General features: G+C 38.6%; 1 protein-coding gene across 4 annotated transcripts in view; it reads left to right on the top strand.

Annotated features, from left to right (window-relative positions):
* Window positions 1-6,267: 6,267 nt before the first annotated feature.
* Window positions 6,268-18,173, top strand: part of WDR17 (WD repeat domain 17) — an 82,479-nt gene continuing 70,573 nt past the window's right edge. For 3 of the 4 annotated variants that reach the window (XR_008554054.1, XM_037526462.2, XM_037526464.2), the window contains exon 1: window positions 6,268-6,334. The gene's annotated coding sequence lies outside the window, so the exon portion shown is untranslated. Of the gene's footprint in view, window positions 6,335-10,649; window positions 10,737-18,173 lie in introns of those variants that run through there. The other variant, XM_037526463.1, reaches the window with a different exon arrangement.

An 18,173-nucleotide genomic window follows, 5' to 3' on the forward strand; every position in this document is an offset into this window, starting at 1 on the left:
TTGAGCGCTGGGTTGCGAAGCTGCCCGCGGCCTCTGCGGCGCCGGTTCGATCCCCGGCTGCTCCCCGGCCACCGGAGGAGGGTCCCACATGGCGCGCAGACCTCTCCTGCCGCCCGCTGCTCCCCTCAGCAGTGTACTTCGGTCCTTCTGCCTGCTCTGCTCCCCGCTCTGGCTCTGGTGAATTCTCTCACCCTCCCGCGCTTCTGACTGTACCCAGTGCATGTATAAACAAAACAAACAAACCAGCAAACAAATAAATAAAGCATGCCTCTATAAAAAAAAAAAAAAAAAAAAAAACATGACTCATGTCCTGATTTGTAGCATTTATTGATTTCTGGTATAAAAACACCCTATGTGATCAATTTCATGTCACCAATGTGACATCAGCAAATCACAATTTGGGAAGAAATATACATATTTATATATTATTCTCGCCTTACAGAAGTAGACAGGGTAGATTATAAATAACCTCATGAGCATAGATAGAAGCAAAATATTAAGAAATGATTAGGAAGAGATGAGTTTTTAATATTTATTATTTTGTTCCTAATGACATTAATTTTAAGTTTACATAAAGTTTTAATAATAACTGCATTTAACAATGGATTGCAAAAATCCTGAAAAATATCATAGTTGTCTCTCTCAAGTAAATAGAATCCGCCTTTTCAGCCTACTGAGTGAATGTTCCATGTTGTTCATTGCTAGATATGAAAAGAACTGAGCAGTTAAAGAGGTATTAAGAAACTAGGGTAAAAGGGAACATGGAAAGAAAGCCTTGGTTTGAGATGTAATTTGTGAAAATAGATCCATTTTCTAATCAGACAGTGAGAAATGTGTGACAAAAGCAAGTACCAATAAGCTAGCATGGAGCCTACTAACCTGAGGCAGTAGATCTTTGAGGGGTTATTGGAGGTAAAGTCCTTGATTCCAATTGCAAATTTTATGTGAATATTTTTTAAAAAACATTTTTTCCAAGACTATATAAATTTTTCAGGGAGTTTGAGAAATCCTAATAATTTGGATATTAAAGTAGTTAGTGTCATTAAAAAAGCTGATAAACACGTTGGTGGATTACATATGATGAGCTGAGGCTAAAATTCTAAATCACTTGGATTTCAAGCCTAAAGCAAATAAAGGCAGATGAGAGTTGGCTTGAATTGAGAAATGGACTCTAGCTACACCAGAGGAGGCTGGGGCAGAAGCCAGATTCACCACTTTGAAATGACCTGAAGAAATGAATTATCAAATTGGAATATAGTACTGAAAGATTCAAATAGAATTCCATATAGAGGGACAAAGAGATTAAGAAAAATGAAAAGAAGTGATATAGATATGTGAGACAGATTTATCCACTCCAATATAGAACACTCGAAATTTAGGTGATGAAAATTGAATAAATATTCAAATGAATAATGACTGAGCATTTTTCACAACTGAGGATTTGAAGGGATGTTTGCAATGAGCTTATCAAAGATTAACATCCTGAATATTTAAAAAATATTTAAATACAAGCAATAAGGAAAAGTTAAAAAATAAAAATAAAAAACATCAAAGTAAGTGAACTGTCAATTTATAAAGCAACAATAAATAAATTACTAGATTGAAGTGATATATTTGGACAATTAGGGTGATATTACTTAAAATGAATAAACTATACTTATACATACCAATATGTATAGAATTTAAAAATAATGACATAAAAGAAAGTAATGTTTATCTGTTAGATTAGTTACAATTCGGTTAAATGAAGGGGTACTTTGAGGACAAGAGAAAAATAGGACGGTCCACTTGACACTGTTATTTTTCAAAAAATACTTAACACAGTATGGCAGTTTAAAATTTATGAATTATCATTTTAATTGCAATATTTCCTATCCTTTTAAGATAGTTTTAAAGACTTCAATCAATATTATTTTAGACATAAAATCTAAGTTTTCTGTAATTATTGGTTAATTAATTTTTAGATCCTCATGAAGTTCAAAGAGTAATAAGTTAGGTATGTAATATATAACATAATAGGTATGTTAATTTTTCAATATTTTCTTATATACGTTGCTATATATATTGTTATATATATGATGTATATACTTCAATAGCCAACATTGTGGAAATAAATTTTACTGTTTAAAGGCAAATTTCAGGGCCTCCCTGGTGGCGCAAGGGTTAAGATGCAACCTATGAAGCTATTTGAGCCTCTGCAGCACAAGTTCAATCCCCAGCCAGGGAGATACCCACATGGTGCAGCAGACCTCTCCTGACTCACCCGCTGCTCCCCTCAGCAGTGTATTTTGGTTGGTCTGCTTGTTCCGTTTCCCACTCTGTCTCTGGTGAATACTCTCACCACCCCCTACACACCTCTGGCCCGTACCCCAGTTCTTGTATGCATAAATAAATAAATCTTTTTAAAAAAAAAGCTATTTCAATTTTTAAAGTGCTTTTATATACCCTTAGTTTTTCAGTATTGAGCTCTCTATGTATTTACTAAATATCTATTTGATCAACTTTTTGTCATAATTGTATTCTCTTACCATTTTTATGTTAAAAACATGGTGAGAAGGCATCTCATTTAGGTGAAATTAAAGTCCCTTTAAGGGGGCCTCCCTGCTGGCACAAGGGGTTAAGTCTCAGCACCATCAGGCTATTACCAGCCACTGAGGCAGCAGTTCTGATCCCTGGCTAGGGAGTTGACCCACAGGGTGCAGCAGACCTCTCCTCTCTTGCCCACTGTTCCTCTAGAAGTGTGCTTCAATCAATCACCCTGTTCTGCTCCCTGCTCTGTCTCTGGTGAATCCTCTCACACACACCCCCCACACCTTTGGCCTAAACCCCAGTTCTTGTATACATAAATAAAAATACATCTTTAAAAAAGATAGTCCTTTTAGCTAATTTAAAAAAAAATTAAGTTTTAGAATTTCTTCCTGATGGATTTTTCAGAATTATGCATTACAGGCACATGCCACATTAAACGGCACTGAACACCTTTTCCAAGCTTCTGCTCTCACAGTCTGGCCTTGAAGATGAATGGACTAGAGTCATTTTGTTTCCCTAATCACTCTACTCTTACGTTCAATCATGAAGAACTCTGTGTACTCTAAGTGTTAAGAACTAATGATTATCCTGAAATTGCCAGTCTGAGTAATTGACAATTTTTTTCCATGAGAGGAGAGCATCCCATTAAATACTTGTTAAATAAAAGAATGAGAATCAAAGTAGAGATCCTTTCCTTGGAAATTAGGTTATATAGTTTCTCTGGTTCTAAATCTAACCAAAGTTGAGTTTGTTTAAATCTCTTTCAAAACTAATGAACCACATCATGATAAAAGGGAGATGAGCACTGAATTGGCAATCTGGGACCCTGATGTCAATTCTTCTACTAATACAGCTGCCAGACCCTGACAAATCACATATTCACCTTTAATTGTGAATACATAGCCAGATGATGTCTGTTTCACTTGGTTTTATAATTCCTTTTTTTTTTTTTAAAGATTTATTTATTTATTTATTTATATAACAGCTGGGGTACAGGCCAGAGATGTGGGGGTTGAGAGGATTCACCTGAGACAGAGCTGGGGACAGAACAGGTGGACTGACTGAAATACACTGCTGAGGGGAGCAGCGGGCGTGACAGGAGAGGTCTGCTGCGCCATGTGGTTATCTCCCTGGCCGGGGATAGAATTCGTGCTGCAGAGGCTGTGGATAGCTTCATAGTGCTGCGTCTTAACCCCTTGCGTCACCCGGGAGGCCCCTGGTTTTTACAATTCTTAACTATAGAATAGAAACAATTGCAAACAAACTAGACAGAGACTTCTAGCTAGCCAATGGACAAAAGCGAAACAAAACGTGTATTACTGACTGTTTGGCATTATAGCTAGCAAATGCCAGTTATAAGTGAAAATGGCGGTCTATTAGCACAGAAGTGTTTCTCGTGATCTTCCTTTATCATTTTTATTGTCAATGTGTCTCTTCATGCCATTAGCATCTCTTCCAGAACTCTTGCCTTTTCCTCCTATTCAATCATGCTTTTCATTTCTCTGCATCCTTATGCACCTTCAACGTGGCTATCTCTCCTTAAGAGTACTTCTGGTTTTAAAATTTCAATAGGCTCCTTCCATTTAGAAGTTAAAATCTAACCTGAATATGGAATCTGATTTCCTCCCTAATCTGTTTTTCTTGCTTTTCCAGTTTCACCTTTTACCTATTTCTTTCTCCCTTCTTATGTCTAGCTACCACCCTCACCTCCTCCAGAGAAGGAAAACAAATGAAAATTAAACCAATCATCCTTTGCCCCATTTTGTGCTTTTGGCCATGTGTTTCTGATGCATCACATGCCTTTTCCCAGTTCGATGTGCTGAAGTCCTTCTATTCATTCATTCATTCATTCATTCATTCATTCATTCATTCATTTCTTTTAGTTCTGTTCAAATACCAATTTTATTTTATTTTTAAATTTTTTTATTAATTTTTAATTTTTTTAACATCATTGTTCATTTTTAAACAATATTTGCTTCCCCCCACCCTCTCAAATACCAATTTTATAGAAAGTGTCCTTGACCAACGTGGAAGAAAAGTTTTCCCCTATGTCATCTGAAATCATCTCGTGGAACTTTTCTATATCCCTATTTGAGAATAGCACGTTGAATTTTGCTCAATCGTTGCCCTTTATATCTTCTCCTCTACGTTATATGCTCATTTATTTATTCATCCATCAAACGTTTATTAAAGACCTGCTACTATTCATCAGGCACTTTGTTAGAATGTAGGGGAGAGATGATGCTACAAACTGATGCTGGCTTTCAACAGGTTTATTATCTATGTATGCAGAGTGGCAACTTTTAAATTTATTTTTAATTTCAATTTGCAAAATAGAGTGATAAGTGTGTGGTACGAAACTGTTTGCAGGAAATACTTTGGAAAAGTGTTGGGGAAAAGGAGAAATATGTCGTTGGGCAGGAATCACGCCCAGGCAATTTCCCTGGTTGGGCTAGACCACTGGTTTATGAGTATTCAGAGACTGACATATACTGAAACTCAATAACTATTTTGCACATTTTATGCGCACTATAGGAAGGCTTATTTCCTCAACTGTGTTTGATAAAGGCCATAGATAATGAAGAAAATGACAGCACCAAGCATTCCCGCTTAGACAGGTGACACAAGGAAAATGTCAGTTTTGCCCCATGGAGCCGGTCACTGACCACACACAACCCCAGACAGAGCAGAGCCTCTGGAGGGCGCCCACGAGCTACCCCAGTCCAACCAGACAAAAATAAAGCCCAGCGGAGGCTCAGCCTGCTGCGTGCAGCCCAGCCTAGGCCACGGTTCAAGACCGAGCCTCTGAAGGAGGTTCAACTTCCAACGCAACACCCCTCAAGAAGGAAATGGGGGGGCTCCCTGGTGGCCCAAGGGGTTAAGCCGGCACTATGAAGCTATCTGCAGTCACTGCAGCAGAAGTTCAAGCTCCCGCCAGGGAGATACCCACATGGCACGGCAGACCTCTCCTGCCTCGTCCGCTGCTCCCCTCAGCAGCGTATTTCAGTCATTCTGCCTGTTCTGCTCCCCACTCTGTCTCTGGGGAATCCTCTCACCGACCCCCCCCCATCTCTGGCCTGCGCCCCAGCTCTTGTATGCATTAAATAAATAAATCATTTTAAAAAAGGCATTAAAAAAAAGAAGGAAATGGGGTGACCTATTTATTGTCTAGTTGGCTCACATTCCTAGAAAGCGCGCACCCCGCATAAGGCACACTCAGGTGGCGGAGGTTGGGGTGCACCGTCCCAGCCTCCGGTAACCCGGTGCGGAAGCCCCGCCCCACAGCCGGGGCAGCCGGTTGGCCGCCAGGACTCCCGTTGCTAGGCAACCAGCTCCCGCGCACCCGGCCCCGGAGGTCACGAGCCGCTTCCGCCTCTCCCCCCAGGAGCTCCAATCAGCGACCACCGTGGCTGTCACGTGAACGTCCCGGGCGGGATCCGGCGAGCCTGGGGCCACGGCCCGCTCCACAGGGGCGCGGAAACCGGTGTGCGGGGACGGCCTCCCGCTTCCTCGGAACCCGTGGGCCTGGCTGCCCCGCCACCGGCTGCCCCGCCCACGGGAGCCCGCGGCGAGCCGGGGCGACTGGGGACCCACGGGGCGGGGCCTACGGGGCGGAGCTACCGGCGGGACCTACTGGGCGGGGCTACGGACCTAGGGGCGGGACTACAGGCCGATTGGGCGGGCCTACGGGCCTACTGGGCGGGGCTACGGGCCTACTGGGCGGGGCCGCCCCACAGAGCTCCCGCCGCCCGCGCCGCGCCCGCTTCAGCACCTCGGCTGTCCGCGCTGCAGGCGCCTCCTCCAGGTACGGAGTCCCGGGGGCGCAGGTCGGGGTCTGGGCGCCGCAGGTGCGGGGGAGCGGGCTCCGAGCTGGGGGGCGTCGCGTCAGCGCCGGGGGCCGCCCGCGATGACCGCAGACTGGGATCGTGAGCGACCTGCAGGGCTTTGCACACTGTGATCCCACTAGGTCGGTGCCCGGAGTTGGGAGCCGCACGCTTGGTTGTTGCAAGGCTCGGAAAGAGCCAGCATTTCTGGATCGTCACTGCCAGGGCGTGTCAACCCTGACCACTACGAGAGACGTTGCTGTATTTTTTTAATCTTAATTTTTTAAGGTGGTTAAGTATGTGCATGTCTGGAGTGGGCACTTCTGCATCTGACGATTTGCTCCTTTGAGGAGGGTCTTAGTGTTCAGAGAACCGAGTAAAAGGCCACCTGTTCCAGAAAGAAAGATGGAACAGAAAAGGCAGCCTGTGGGTTAAGTAAATCATAACAAGTGCATTTCTTTTCTGTTTTTGCAGAACCCAAATAAAACAAATGAAAAACAAAGCCCAGATTTTTATTTTTTTGCGAGCAGATATTAAAAGGAGTAAAAATTTAAGCCGACTTTATTTTGCTGTATGAATTTAAAGTAGCTGATTTGAATGCAGTGTAGTGTAACTTTGATCGTGTTGCACAAGTCCCACTGCTTTTGTAACTTCACGTATGTATTTAAATGGGGGTCTTTGACAAGGGTTTGAAGACCAAGATTGCATTTCTGAATTGTGATGAGCTGAATATTTCAGCAGTCACCTTCAGAAAACTGCCTAGCCAACTTTTGTAACCAAAGTTACAAGTATTTTAACATTTTAAGTAACCTCAAGTAAGAAGAACCTTTAAGTTTTGTTTCTCTACAAAGTGAATTCTTTGGGGACTTTCTAAAACTCTCTAAAGGTATCCATGACTGATCTCTTGCTCACAAGCTCCAAGGAATAGATAGTCTCAACAGAGACACAGTAATCTCATGTGAGTATCACAGAACAAAGCAGCGTCTTGGCTGTTGTCTTAGTGCTGCTGCTGGAGGGTTGCTGAGGCTGGGTGTGTGGTGCTTACACAACCCTGTGGGACAAGCACCCTCACATCCTTTTGGCATTCTGTCTCACTCTGAGCCAGAAGATGGGCATTTTTTGTTGTATCTGACCTGTTTAAAGGCAGGTGTCAGAGGAATGGTCTGATAATCTCCCCTTGTTCTGTGATCTAAAATTAAATATAGTAATTGAGTGATTATAAAAAGTTGTCAGATAATGCAACAAAATTTTGGGAGACATACCTCGTTGGATTGTTTAGTAATTAATGTTACAAATGCTAGTTTGTGTCATTGCATTGAATTCCTGGGAAGGGTCTAGGAACTGGAATATGCCCTTATTGCAAAGGGCATGCATGGAAAGGAAAACTATAAGTCTTAAATGAGCTCCATACACTTACTTTATATTACATTGGTTAGTTGAATGTTATTTATATAGACCTGATTTTCCCCTGTGTGGATATTAATGGAAATTCTCAAAGAGCCATGGGTTTTGCAGAAAAAAAAACTAAATATATTTTCTTGAAAGTTAAAACATTCATCCTTTTTAAATTTTTAATAATTAAATATTGGTGTACTAAAATTTTTTGGTTGCTCATTAGTCACATAATAATGTAATACATTAGAAAGTCATAAATTAATCGACCTTAAAAATGTTTTAAAATTTCTCTGCTCCCAATAGAGGAACTACTTGGGCTGGAGTGTTCTTGTTGTTTTCTAGGTGTTCTGTGTTGTAGCCTGACACTTCAGTGCAGATGAGACAGTGGCACTTTTTATTTTTTATTTTACTAGTTTTTAAAGATTTTATTTATTTATGTATTCAAGAACTGGGGTACAGGCCAGAGGTGCAGAGGTTGAGAGGATTCATCAGAGACAGAGTAGGGAACAGAACAGGCAAAATGACTGAAATACACTGCTGAGGGGAGCAGCGGGCGAGACAGGAGAGGTCTGCTGTGCCTTGTGGGTCACCTCCCTGGCTGGGAATCGAACTCGTGCTGCAATGGCTGTCTATAGCTCCATAGTGCTGGGTCTTAACCCCTTGTGCCACCAGGGAGGCCTCCTGTGAACTTTTTAAATCACTGAGAGAAGAGTAGGAACAATTTTAGTTTTTGTTTGATAGATGCTAGAAATCCAACATGAATAATTAGGTTGTCATTCTTGATAAAATGTGTGTAATTTCTGCAGACTACCCAATTTTATTTGCCTAAAACTCTGTAATGGAGACTAAAATGAAATTCAAACAATTCTGAAGGATTCACATTTCCTTCCTATATTCCAGAATTTATTTGAAATGTGATATATGCAAGAAAGGTAATAGTTTATCACGTGATAAATTTAGGGAAACATTTTATTCATCATCGGCCAATACAAATGATATGTGTGTGTGTGTGTGTGTGTGTGTGTACACACACACAAGCATTGTTACTACTTTCAGCAGTTGCTGAATTATTTCATTTTATATTTTGCAATATGTATTTCATTTAGAAGACTGAAATATTTAAGTCATATAGCTCCAATTGTATCCTAAGGAACAGAAATTTTTATTGAGAGTATTTTAATCTACAGAAATCATATTAGGAGATTGGGAGGGATTTCTTTCTTATTAACTCAGGCTGCTTTTCTTTTACATCAGAAATATAAATCTATAGTATTTTGACATTTTTCAGCATCTGAGGCAATCACATGGAGATTATGTTCTCACTGTTGATGAGACTGTTCCTTGGAGATTTGTAAGCAAGAAATTAAACATAGATACCTGAAGAGAATTTCAGAAATTCCCTAAAGAATTTCCTCGGTCGAGAAACAAAAACTAAAGACCAACCTTGACCTATGGCTTATTATTGAAAGAAAAAATTCTCATCATCACTGATGAGAAAGCTTTCACAAATTCTCATGGTAAAACAGGGACTGTCATTGGAGGAGACAGGATTCAAGTTGTTTCTACCTGATTTCAATAACTATACAAATATAACTGAAGAGCTAGCCAAGTATTTCATAGGCTGAACTTTGAACTAAAAAAAAAAAAGGCAGTCTGAATGTGGAGCCATAGCAGAACTTGCCACCCAGATGTCACATTACCAGCTACTTGAGTGAGATAATATCATTAGAAGTTTTACTTTTCATTATTATACATTAACTTATAAAGTATGATTTGGTAACCTAATTATCACCTAAAACGCTGGAATTTACACTCTCATTTAAGAAATATATATATATATTTAAGAAATATATATATATATTTAAGAAATATATATATATTTAAGAAATGTATAGATACACACATATGTAATATAAACAGTAATATAATTTTTTAATCGTAAGATTATATAGGAGCTAGTCTCATATTTTCTATTATTGGGGTGATTGATCTTTGTCCTGTTCAGGAAAACACTATCAGAAGATGTAAGAAATAATTTCCCATGCTTTAGTGAGGATGTTACAGCATTTAGTACTTGGTTTATAGATTCAAATGCTCAAACCTAAAAACCTCACAATAGACATCATTACATAATTTTACATATGCGTAGGTTTGTTGTTTTTCCAAATTGTTGATACTTTGAGTTGTGAGCATGTACCAGTATCTCAGACAGACTCCTTTGTGATTCTGTATAATAAATTCACTTTCATATCACACACATGAATGAGTCTTAATGAAATGGTTTATGCAGTTTGTTTATAAGGTAAGCTTGATAACAAGTTTGGAGGAATTATTTCAGAAACTAAGCTAGAAGGATTCTAGGAGTCCAGCAGTTAATCTAACACCATTACTTTGTAGCCGAAGTCGCTAAACACGTAAACATTTATGAATTAATCACTGGGAAAGCTGCTGAGAATCCCTGGCTCTGACATTTGGCAAAGTGCTGCCCCCCAGAGAGGTGCAAACTCTATCACAACATCATTTTCTCTTTCATTGTTTTTTTTTTTTTTGGTGGGATCCTGGCTGGTGGCCGGGGAACTAACCTGTGCTGCAGAGGCTGCGGGCAGCCTCACAGCCCAGCGCTCAACCGCTGGGCCACCAGGGGAGGCCCCATTGTATTTCTTTAAGTGATTAATTCAAAAGTTTGAGTAATTAAGATTGAGGTCATTTTTGTATTGTTAAAATAATCGTTGACTATCATAAAACAGTGTGCTGGTGTTTAGTCTTAGAAAGTATATTATTAGGCAGTACCTCTTTTTGATTTGTTCCTTAATACTGTGTAAGTTTTACTTCAGAGTGTTCTATGATTTGTTGGGATCCTGTTACCATAGAAATTCTTTATTTCTATGCAACCCAATAGTATTAAAGGGTCCATAGCCATCTCGACAGTCGTTGAATCCTGGAAATAAGAAGATTTCAGAAATTGTATCTGAAGCCTGATAGTTACCAGTAGGTAAATTTTGAACTTGGATATGCTTATTTTCTAGAATTTCTTCTAGATTGGTTCGAGATGCCATCTAGAGAGAGACGTGTCACTCAAATTGTACATTAGACCAGCTGTCTAATGTACACTGTCTCCAGGGAGCTTGTTAGAAATGTAGATTCTCTGCCATGCCCCCACAAATCAGAATCACTGAGAGAGGGGCCCTCAAATCTGTGTTTTTACAAGCCTCAAGTGATTCTTATGCAAGGTAGAGTTTGCTGTGAAGATGCATTATTATAGCATTGCATCTTGAGCTGGTAATGTCCATGTATGATTCCACTTTTGAAACATCACTCATTCCGGAACTTGACCTCATTCCTGAAAATACACTGTTGGAAAATATAAAATGTAATAGTGTTTCATAAACATTTGCATTTCAATCATAGTTTTTTGGCTGTAATATCTCATCTCCATTATTAATCATATTTGTTTATTTCTAGGGGAATTTTCTATTGGGAAGGTGATTAAGTAGATTAGCAATTTATTTGATCTATGCACTGTCCCTGTCTTGGGTGATATAACCGTTTACTTATGAAACTATAAGGTTTATTTCATGCTTCTATCAATATATGGATGCATATATTAAAGGCATTTTTGGATTTAGTGACTTTACGTGGGCTATTTAATTTCATTTTAAAGCTTTTAAGCTTGAAATCCATTTGATTTCCTTTGCTGAATTTTCTCATATAACTTGCCAAAATAATTTTTTTTTTTTTTTATAGAGGCATGCTTTATTTATTTGTTTGCTGGTTTGTTTGTTTGTTTTGTCTATACATGCACTGGGTACAGTCAGAAGCGTGGGAGGGCGAGAGAATTCACCAGAGCCAGAGCGGGGAGCAGAGCAGGCAGAAGGACCGAAGTACACTGCTGAGGGGAGCAGCGGGCGGCAGGAGGGGTCTGCGCGCCATGTGGGACCCTCCTCTGGTGGCCGGGGAGCAGCCGGGGATCGAACCGGCGCCGTAGAGGCCGCGCGCAGCCTCGCAACCCAGCGCTCAACCGCTGCGCCACCGGGGAGGCCCTGCCAAAATAATTTTTAACACCCTTTGCCCAGAGCATGAAAATCCCAGCCTAAGTAACTGTTTCTACCAAATAGGAACCCTGAGTTTCACAGACAGCAAAGAGTAAAGTCCCATTCGACTTTAAAAACTCATATACAAGATCCAGTTCACAAAACAAATTCATTGTAAGGAGGACAAGGATCCTTGGGTTTATAAGACTCTTTATGGAATAGCTTCTCCAACCTTCTTTCACAAGGAATGGTCCTGTTTATAAAAATAAGAATGTATTTTTTGGCCAGACTCTTTATAGAAATAATCTTGTATCTTTTTATGACAAATAATCTTTATTTCTTTACCTTTGTAATATCTCCGTTCATGGAATATTTACTTCTACCATCTCAGTTTGTGGGTAAACGTCTCCTGTTTTTTTTTTTTTTTTGGCTGGTTTTTGCATGGTCAACCGAAGGTATATAAGTGACCCTGTTTTTCGAGTATAAGTGGATTACTTCCACATTGCAGGTTAAGAGATTCTGTAATCCTCCAAGCACCTAGAGAAGCTGAATTCCGTAATTGAAGTCCATTCCATTTCATTTTGATGCTTTAAATGTAGGAAAGTATAAAAAAAAACATGTAGATAGTTAATGTAATAAGTGTGTAGCTAGGTGGAGAAATCACAGCATTTACTTTGCCACATCTCTGAATCAGTGTCCTGGTCTTCAGCGTCCTGGTCTTATATATAAAACTCCTGAGTCTGGCTAAGCAAATTGGAATTCACACTGGTGTAAGTGCTCATTTCTAGGGTCCAAGCTAGAACTATCATAATAACCTTGTTCTTTTCTGTTTGGTATCTAATCCAGAATTTTAACACCGGTTAATACTACACTTGTAGCAACCTATATTGTTATCTAAGATTTTAAGAACATCTTGATTTGACGTATGTTGGGAATGTTTAGATAAAAAGTACTTCTAAGCATGTGAAAGGTTAATTTAGGAGTGCCATAAATTTAAGAGAGTAATCTCTGTCAGGAAAATACCAGGCACCGTTTTTCTTCTAAATTATCTTCGCCATTGTTAAACTAAGTCAGTAGTTTCAAGCTTTGCTGTGTATATAAATCATCTGGGATGATGTTAAGAAATATCTTTAAGAAGACTTCACCCCAACATTCTGATCCATTAGATTTGAGGGTGATCCAGGATCTGCATTTTTAGTAAGTTTTTTTAGTTAATTCTGATGCAAGAGACCTGAAAAATATACTTTGAGGTGTACCAGTTGAGAGATCTCTAAAATATTTTTGTCCTGTATAATCTGTGACTCTTCACATCATGGTGAGAAGAGTGGTCATTTGGAATTATGGGTACTAGATAGAAAAAGAAAATCTTAAGTTAGGGGCTGATTTTAAAATTTCTAATTGTTTGTGATTTCTATTTCCTAATAAGCATATATTGATCATATATCCATACAGATTTTTTTTTGCATACCTCTGAGCATTGTGTGTATTTAACTTTTATTTATTTTTTAAAGATTTATTTATTTATTTATACAAGAACTGGGGTACAGACCAGATGTGCGGGAGGGTGAGAAGATTCACCAGTGACAGAGCGGGGAACAGAACAGGCAGACTGACGAAATACACAGTGCGGCACTCAACTGCCTGTGCCACCAGGGGAGGCCCTATTTAACTTTTAAACAATGATTTTGAATAAGGTGTTTTTAGGATTTTCTTGTTTTTTAATAAATAAAACAACACATTTCTCTTAAGAAAATATATAAAATTCTGGAGTATAGAGATATGTTAAAAAAAAAAAAGAACTTTAATGTCTGTATCCAGATATGTCCCTAACCTTAGAATACATACATATTTTTTTAATTTATTTTATTTATACAAGGACTGGGGTACAGGCCAGAGGTGCAAAAGGGTGAGAGAATTCTCCAGAGAAACAGAGTGGGGAGAAGGACAAGCAGATGGACCAAAAACACTGGTGAGGGAAGCAGCAGGCGAGACAGGAGAGGTCTGCTGCGCCATGTGGGTATCTCCCTGTCTAGCTGGGAATCGAACCTGCGCTGCAGAGGCTACAGACTGCTTCACAGCGCTGCACTCAACCCGCTATGCCACCGGGAGGCCCAGAATACATATTTTTATAGATTCCTATTGATTTTTCTTCTTATTTCTCAAACCTTCCAAGAACACATCAGTCTTAGAGCTCCCTCTGCTTAACAAGGTTTCCCACCAGATATCTTTATTATTTTTTGTTCTCATTGCCCTCAAATCTCAGCTCAATATCACTTCAGTGAAGGCTTCCCCATACCATCTTTTACAAAAATTGTAATGTCAACTATGTCTCCAGAACTTTTTATCCTCTTTCCCTGTGTTATTTTTCTCCATTTCATAAATTGTCTTGTACTATGCATCATTTGCTTATTTGTTTTGCTAGTTGTCTGATTCCTTCCTATAAGAATGCAAACTATGGAAGGGTAGGATTTTTATCTGATTTGCAAAGTGTTTTTTATTGAATTAATTTTTATTGAATAAGATTTTTATTGAATGAATGAGTGGAGAAATGATAATTAAATTTTTTGAAAATATAAGTGAAAGAAATAATACATTCCTAACTATTAAATAGCCAGCCATTTACCTTATGATATGTATTCTTTTCATTTGAAATGTATGTTTATGTGTCTATAGTATATATATATATCAATTATATATACTACATATATAAACTTTTAAATGTATTAACATGTTTATAAACATGCCTAAATAGACTTTTTCAGTCATTGATTTCTAATCACTCTTTGCTTACTTATTAAGTAAGATGTTTTATACATGTTCCCATATTTTTGTCATTTTTTTTCCTTTCTTTAAACTTTGTTTATGGCATGTTTTAGCCTCATTTTTAATTTTTTTTTTTATTTTTTTATAGAGGCATGTTTTTTTTTTATTTATTTATTTGTTTGTTTGTTTTGTTTATACATGCACTGGGTACAGTCAGAAGCACGGGAGGGTGAGAGAATTCACCAGAGCCAGAGCGGGAGGCAGAGCAGGCAGAAGGACCGAAGTACACTGCTGAGGGGAGCAGCGGGTGGCAGGAGAGGTCTGCGCGCCATGTGGGACCCTCCTCCAGTGGCCGGAGAGCAGCCGGGGATCGAACCGGCGCTGCAGAGGCCGCGGGCAGCTTCGCAACCCAGCGCTCAACCGCTGCGCCACCGGAGAGGCCCCTCATTTTTAATTTTTAATTTGTTTTATGGTGATTATTTTTAATTATAAAAATCCTTTGAGTCAAATTCTCCCTACATGTCAAACAACAAATGTTCACTGCTGTGTTTTTGGGGAAAGTTGTAAGAAACTCTCATGAGCTGCTAGAAATACTGTTTTAACTTAGAATATCTCTATGCCTCTATAACACAAATGACTGGGAAGACTGAACCTATGAACCAAAGAAGGCTTTGTACCTGTAGCTTGGAGGAACAAAACTCCTCATTTGGAATCTGAAATTATAGCAATTTTTAATTTAAATTATGTTTTGCTCTTTATCTCCAACTTCCCTTATATTTTCATCTTTGTTGTGGGCTTTTTAATATGCAAGTTATTAAATGTAAAGTAATTAAGGAATGTATAACTATTGGGAAAATAAAAACCAATAATAAATTGTTAGTAATGTAAATTTCCTCTACCGTAAAAAGTTTATAAGCACATTGACACACACTTCAATTGAATACTTATATTTTGAGTATTTCCATCTCAAAGCTTAATTAAAGAAGTCTAATTAAAAAAACATCAGTTACTCATTAAACAGTCATCGGTAGTATTTTTTTATAACTGTAGCCAGATTTGTAGTCACTCACTGAATTGGAAAAAACTGCTAGGGACATATTTTGTGGGGAAGTTTGTTTTAAATAGTTAAATTTGAGATTCTTTTTACTACCCCAGTGGGGATGTTAAAACAGGAATGACATCCCCAGAACTTGCTTATCTCATAACTGGAGTTTTGTGCCTTTTGAACACCTTCACCTAATTTCCCATCCTCACCTCATCTTTCCTCACCTCTGGCAATGAGTCTACCATAAATGAATTCAAAAGCAAATCACAGAAAATAAGTACCTAAAACAGATGCCATTTTAAAATTATGTATAACAGGGTGACTGAAGATAGTGCATCAATAATGTTAAAATTGTAGCCTTTCTGCAGTTTTCCTGGCCTTTCCTAGATTCAAGGTCCAAAGCAGCACTAGCATCATATCAGTGCCCATGTCAGAAGAAGCAGGGAGACAAATATGAGATTTGTGCTTATGTCTCATTAGCTGAAACAGGTGTCCCGATAGTCGAATAATTATCCAAGGTGAGCAAAAATACTAAGACTGGTTTAGACCAGTTATTCATCTCCTAGGAACAGGAAACAGCCCTCTCCTCCCTGAGATCAATGCAATTCCACCTGTACCAGAATAATTTGGGGTTGTGTTGTAGGGAATGTTGTTGGTTAGATAACAGCAGTGTCTGTGTGTGTATATAGTGCTCCTAACATTGTAAACTTAAAGCAGGATTCTTTGGTTTGTAATTTTTTCTTGTGTATTCAGTAACTAGCATTAGTGTCTGGCCATAATTTTTCATTAATGAATATTTGCTAATGTGTTACAGCACATTAATGCCTGAGAAGTGTTATACTTTTATTTAAATAATATGTGAGGTTAATGAGATAGAGGCATACACAAATGATATTGTCCAACTGAAGTTAGAAAATATAATTCAATTAAACAATATCTTCATGTGGACAAGTTCATTTCAGGTTTTTTTTCCATTCTAATTTTGTTATTAGAAAGCACTGTTGTGAATTCTTACTGTATAATTTCTTTCGATGTAGGCTGTATACCTGACAGCAGAGATGTGCCAGTTGGTGTTCTCTAGCAGTAAAATTTGCTCATTAGCTTAATTACCATAAAAGAAACATTGTAAACTCCCCAGAAATTGCCTTCAAGACTCCAGGCTGTCAGTATTTCCTTCTCCCCAAAGAAAGCTCTCACATCACTTCAATACTATTGCTTAATTTTTCTTGTTTGAAACTTACAAATGAATCATCCCAATACAATCACAAAGCATTACACGAGGGAGAGGGATAACAAAATGGACACATCACATGTGTGTTGAGTGGGTTACATGAGTTTGTGGCCATATTGTTTTCTTATAAGAAGACTCATCATAACTTTTAGAGTTATTGTTAGACTGTAGACACTCAGATTCTTTATATAAATAAATATCTCTTGCTATATTTAATTTAAGTCCTGCCTTTTAAAATTGTTCTAGTGGGGAACAGAGATTGTCATAACACTGTGCATCTTATAAATCTTGCTTATTTCCTACAATAATTAAAGTCTCATTTCCTAATGTAAGAAGCTTGAGAATGTTGATTGATTAACCAGTCTCTGTGGGGTGTGCATGTATTTCTGGACTCAAGAACCCCAACTCCCAGTATTATTAGGGGTAGTGTGACTATGTTAGCTGTTCACAAAAAATACTTTGTTACAACCCACTCCTAAATTCAGCAAAGTATAACAATAAGCTTTTATTTTGTTAACAAGCAGAGTACTGGGTTTTTACTGACAGACTTGGCTGAGTAATTGGCTTCTCACTGGAGGTCTGTGATTTGTCCGAGGCAGCTCTACTTCCTGTGTCTGCAATGCCTAACTAGATTTTACACATGTTCATTTGGGGATTACAGGTGAAAGGTGGGATCAGTAGGTAGTTTTTAAATGGAGTTTGTGTAGATGTAGGTGAAATGTGTAAGACCCAAAAAACCCCACTGAAATAGTGGCAAAGTAATTAGGGTTGTTGGGTAGGTGCTAGATATAGGTTCAGGTGGGAGAAAACAATTTTATGCAGGACATAGACAAAGAATTATAGCTCAAAACAGGGTAAACAATAGATAAGAGAGCTAACGAGGAGTAGCGAAGAATTCCAGAAGAGAGGATAAAGAGATGAAAATTCTAACCAGATACAAAGGGCTATGTGGGAACTAAAATGTCAGGGCAAAAAGCCATGGACCAGACTTAGGGAGGTCATCAAAAAATAAACAAATTAAATAAGAAATTGTGCCCTTCTTGGAATTTCATGTGGAAGCAAAAACCTCTGAGACTTGTGACTTCAGATATTATTGAAAATATTTCTAGAGAACAAGAAAGAAATGTCATGTTCCATTTGATAACCCTTAAGGGTAGCAATAAGAGTGTTCTCTGCCAGCTACAGTGATATTATGTCACACCGGTGTATCTTTCTGTGACAGAACAAAAGATAGCTTGCTTTTTGAATTGAAGAATGAAACATTCAAATTGTTTGCCTTTTTCTTTCTGTTCCATTTTCCCCTTCCTCTTTTTCTGCCTGCCTTCCTTTTTTCTCCATGGAGATGTAAGGATTTG

The sequence above is a fragment of the Talpa occidentalis genome, unplaced genomic scaffold (genome assembly GCF_014898055.3).
Source record: "Talpa occidentalis isolate TD23 unplaced genomic scaffold, MPIMG_talOcc4v2.1 talOcc4.4, whole genome shotgun sequence".
Classification (NCBI taxonomy): domain Eukaryota; kingdom Metazoa; phylum Chordata; class Mammalia; order Eulipotyphla; family Talpidae; genus Talpa; species Talpa occidentalis.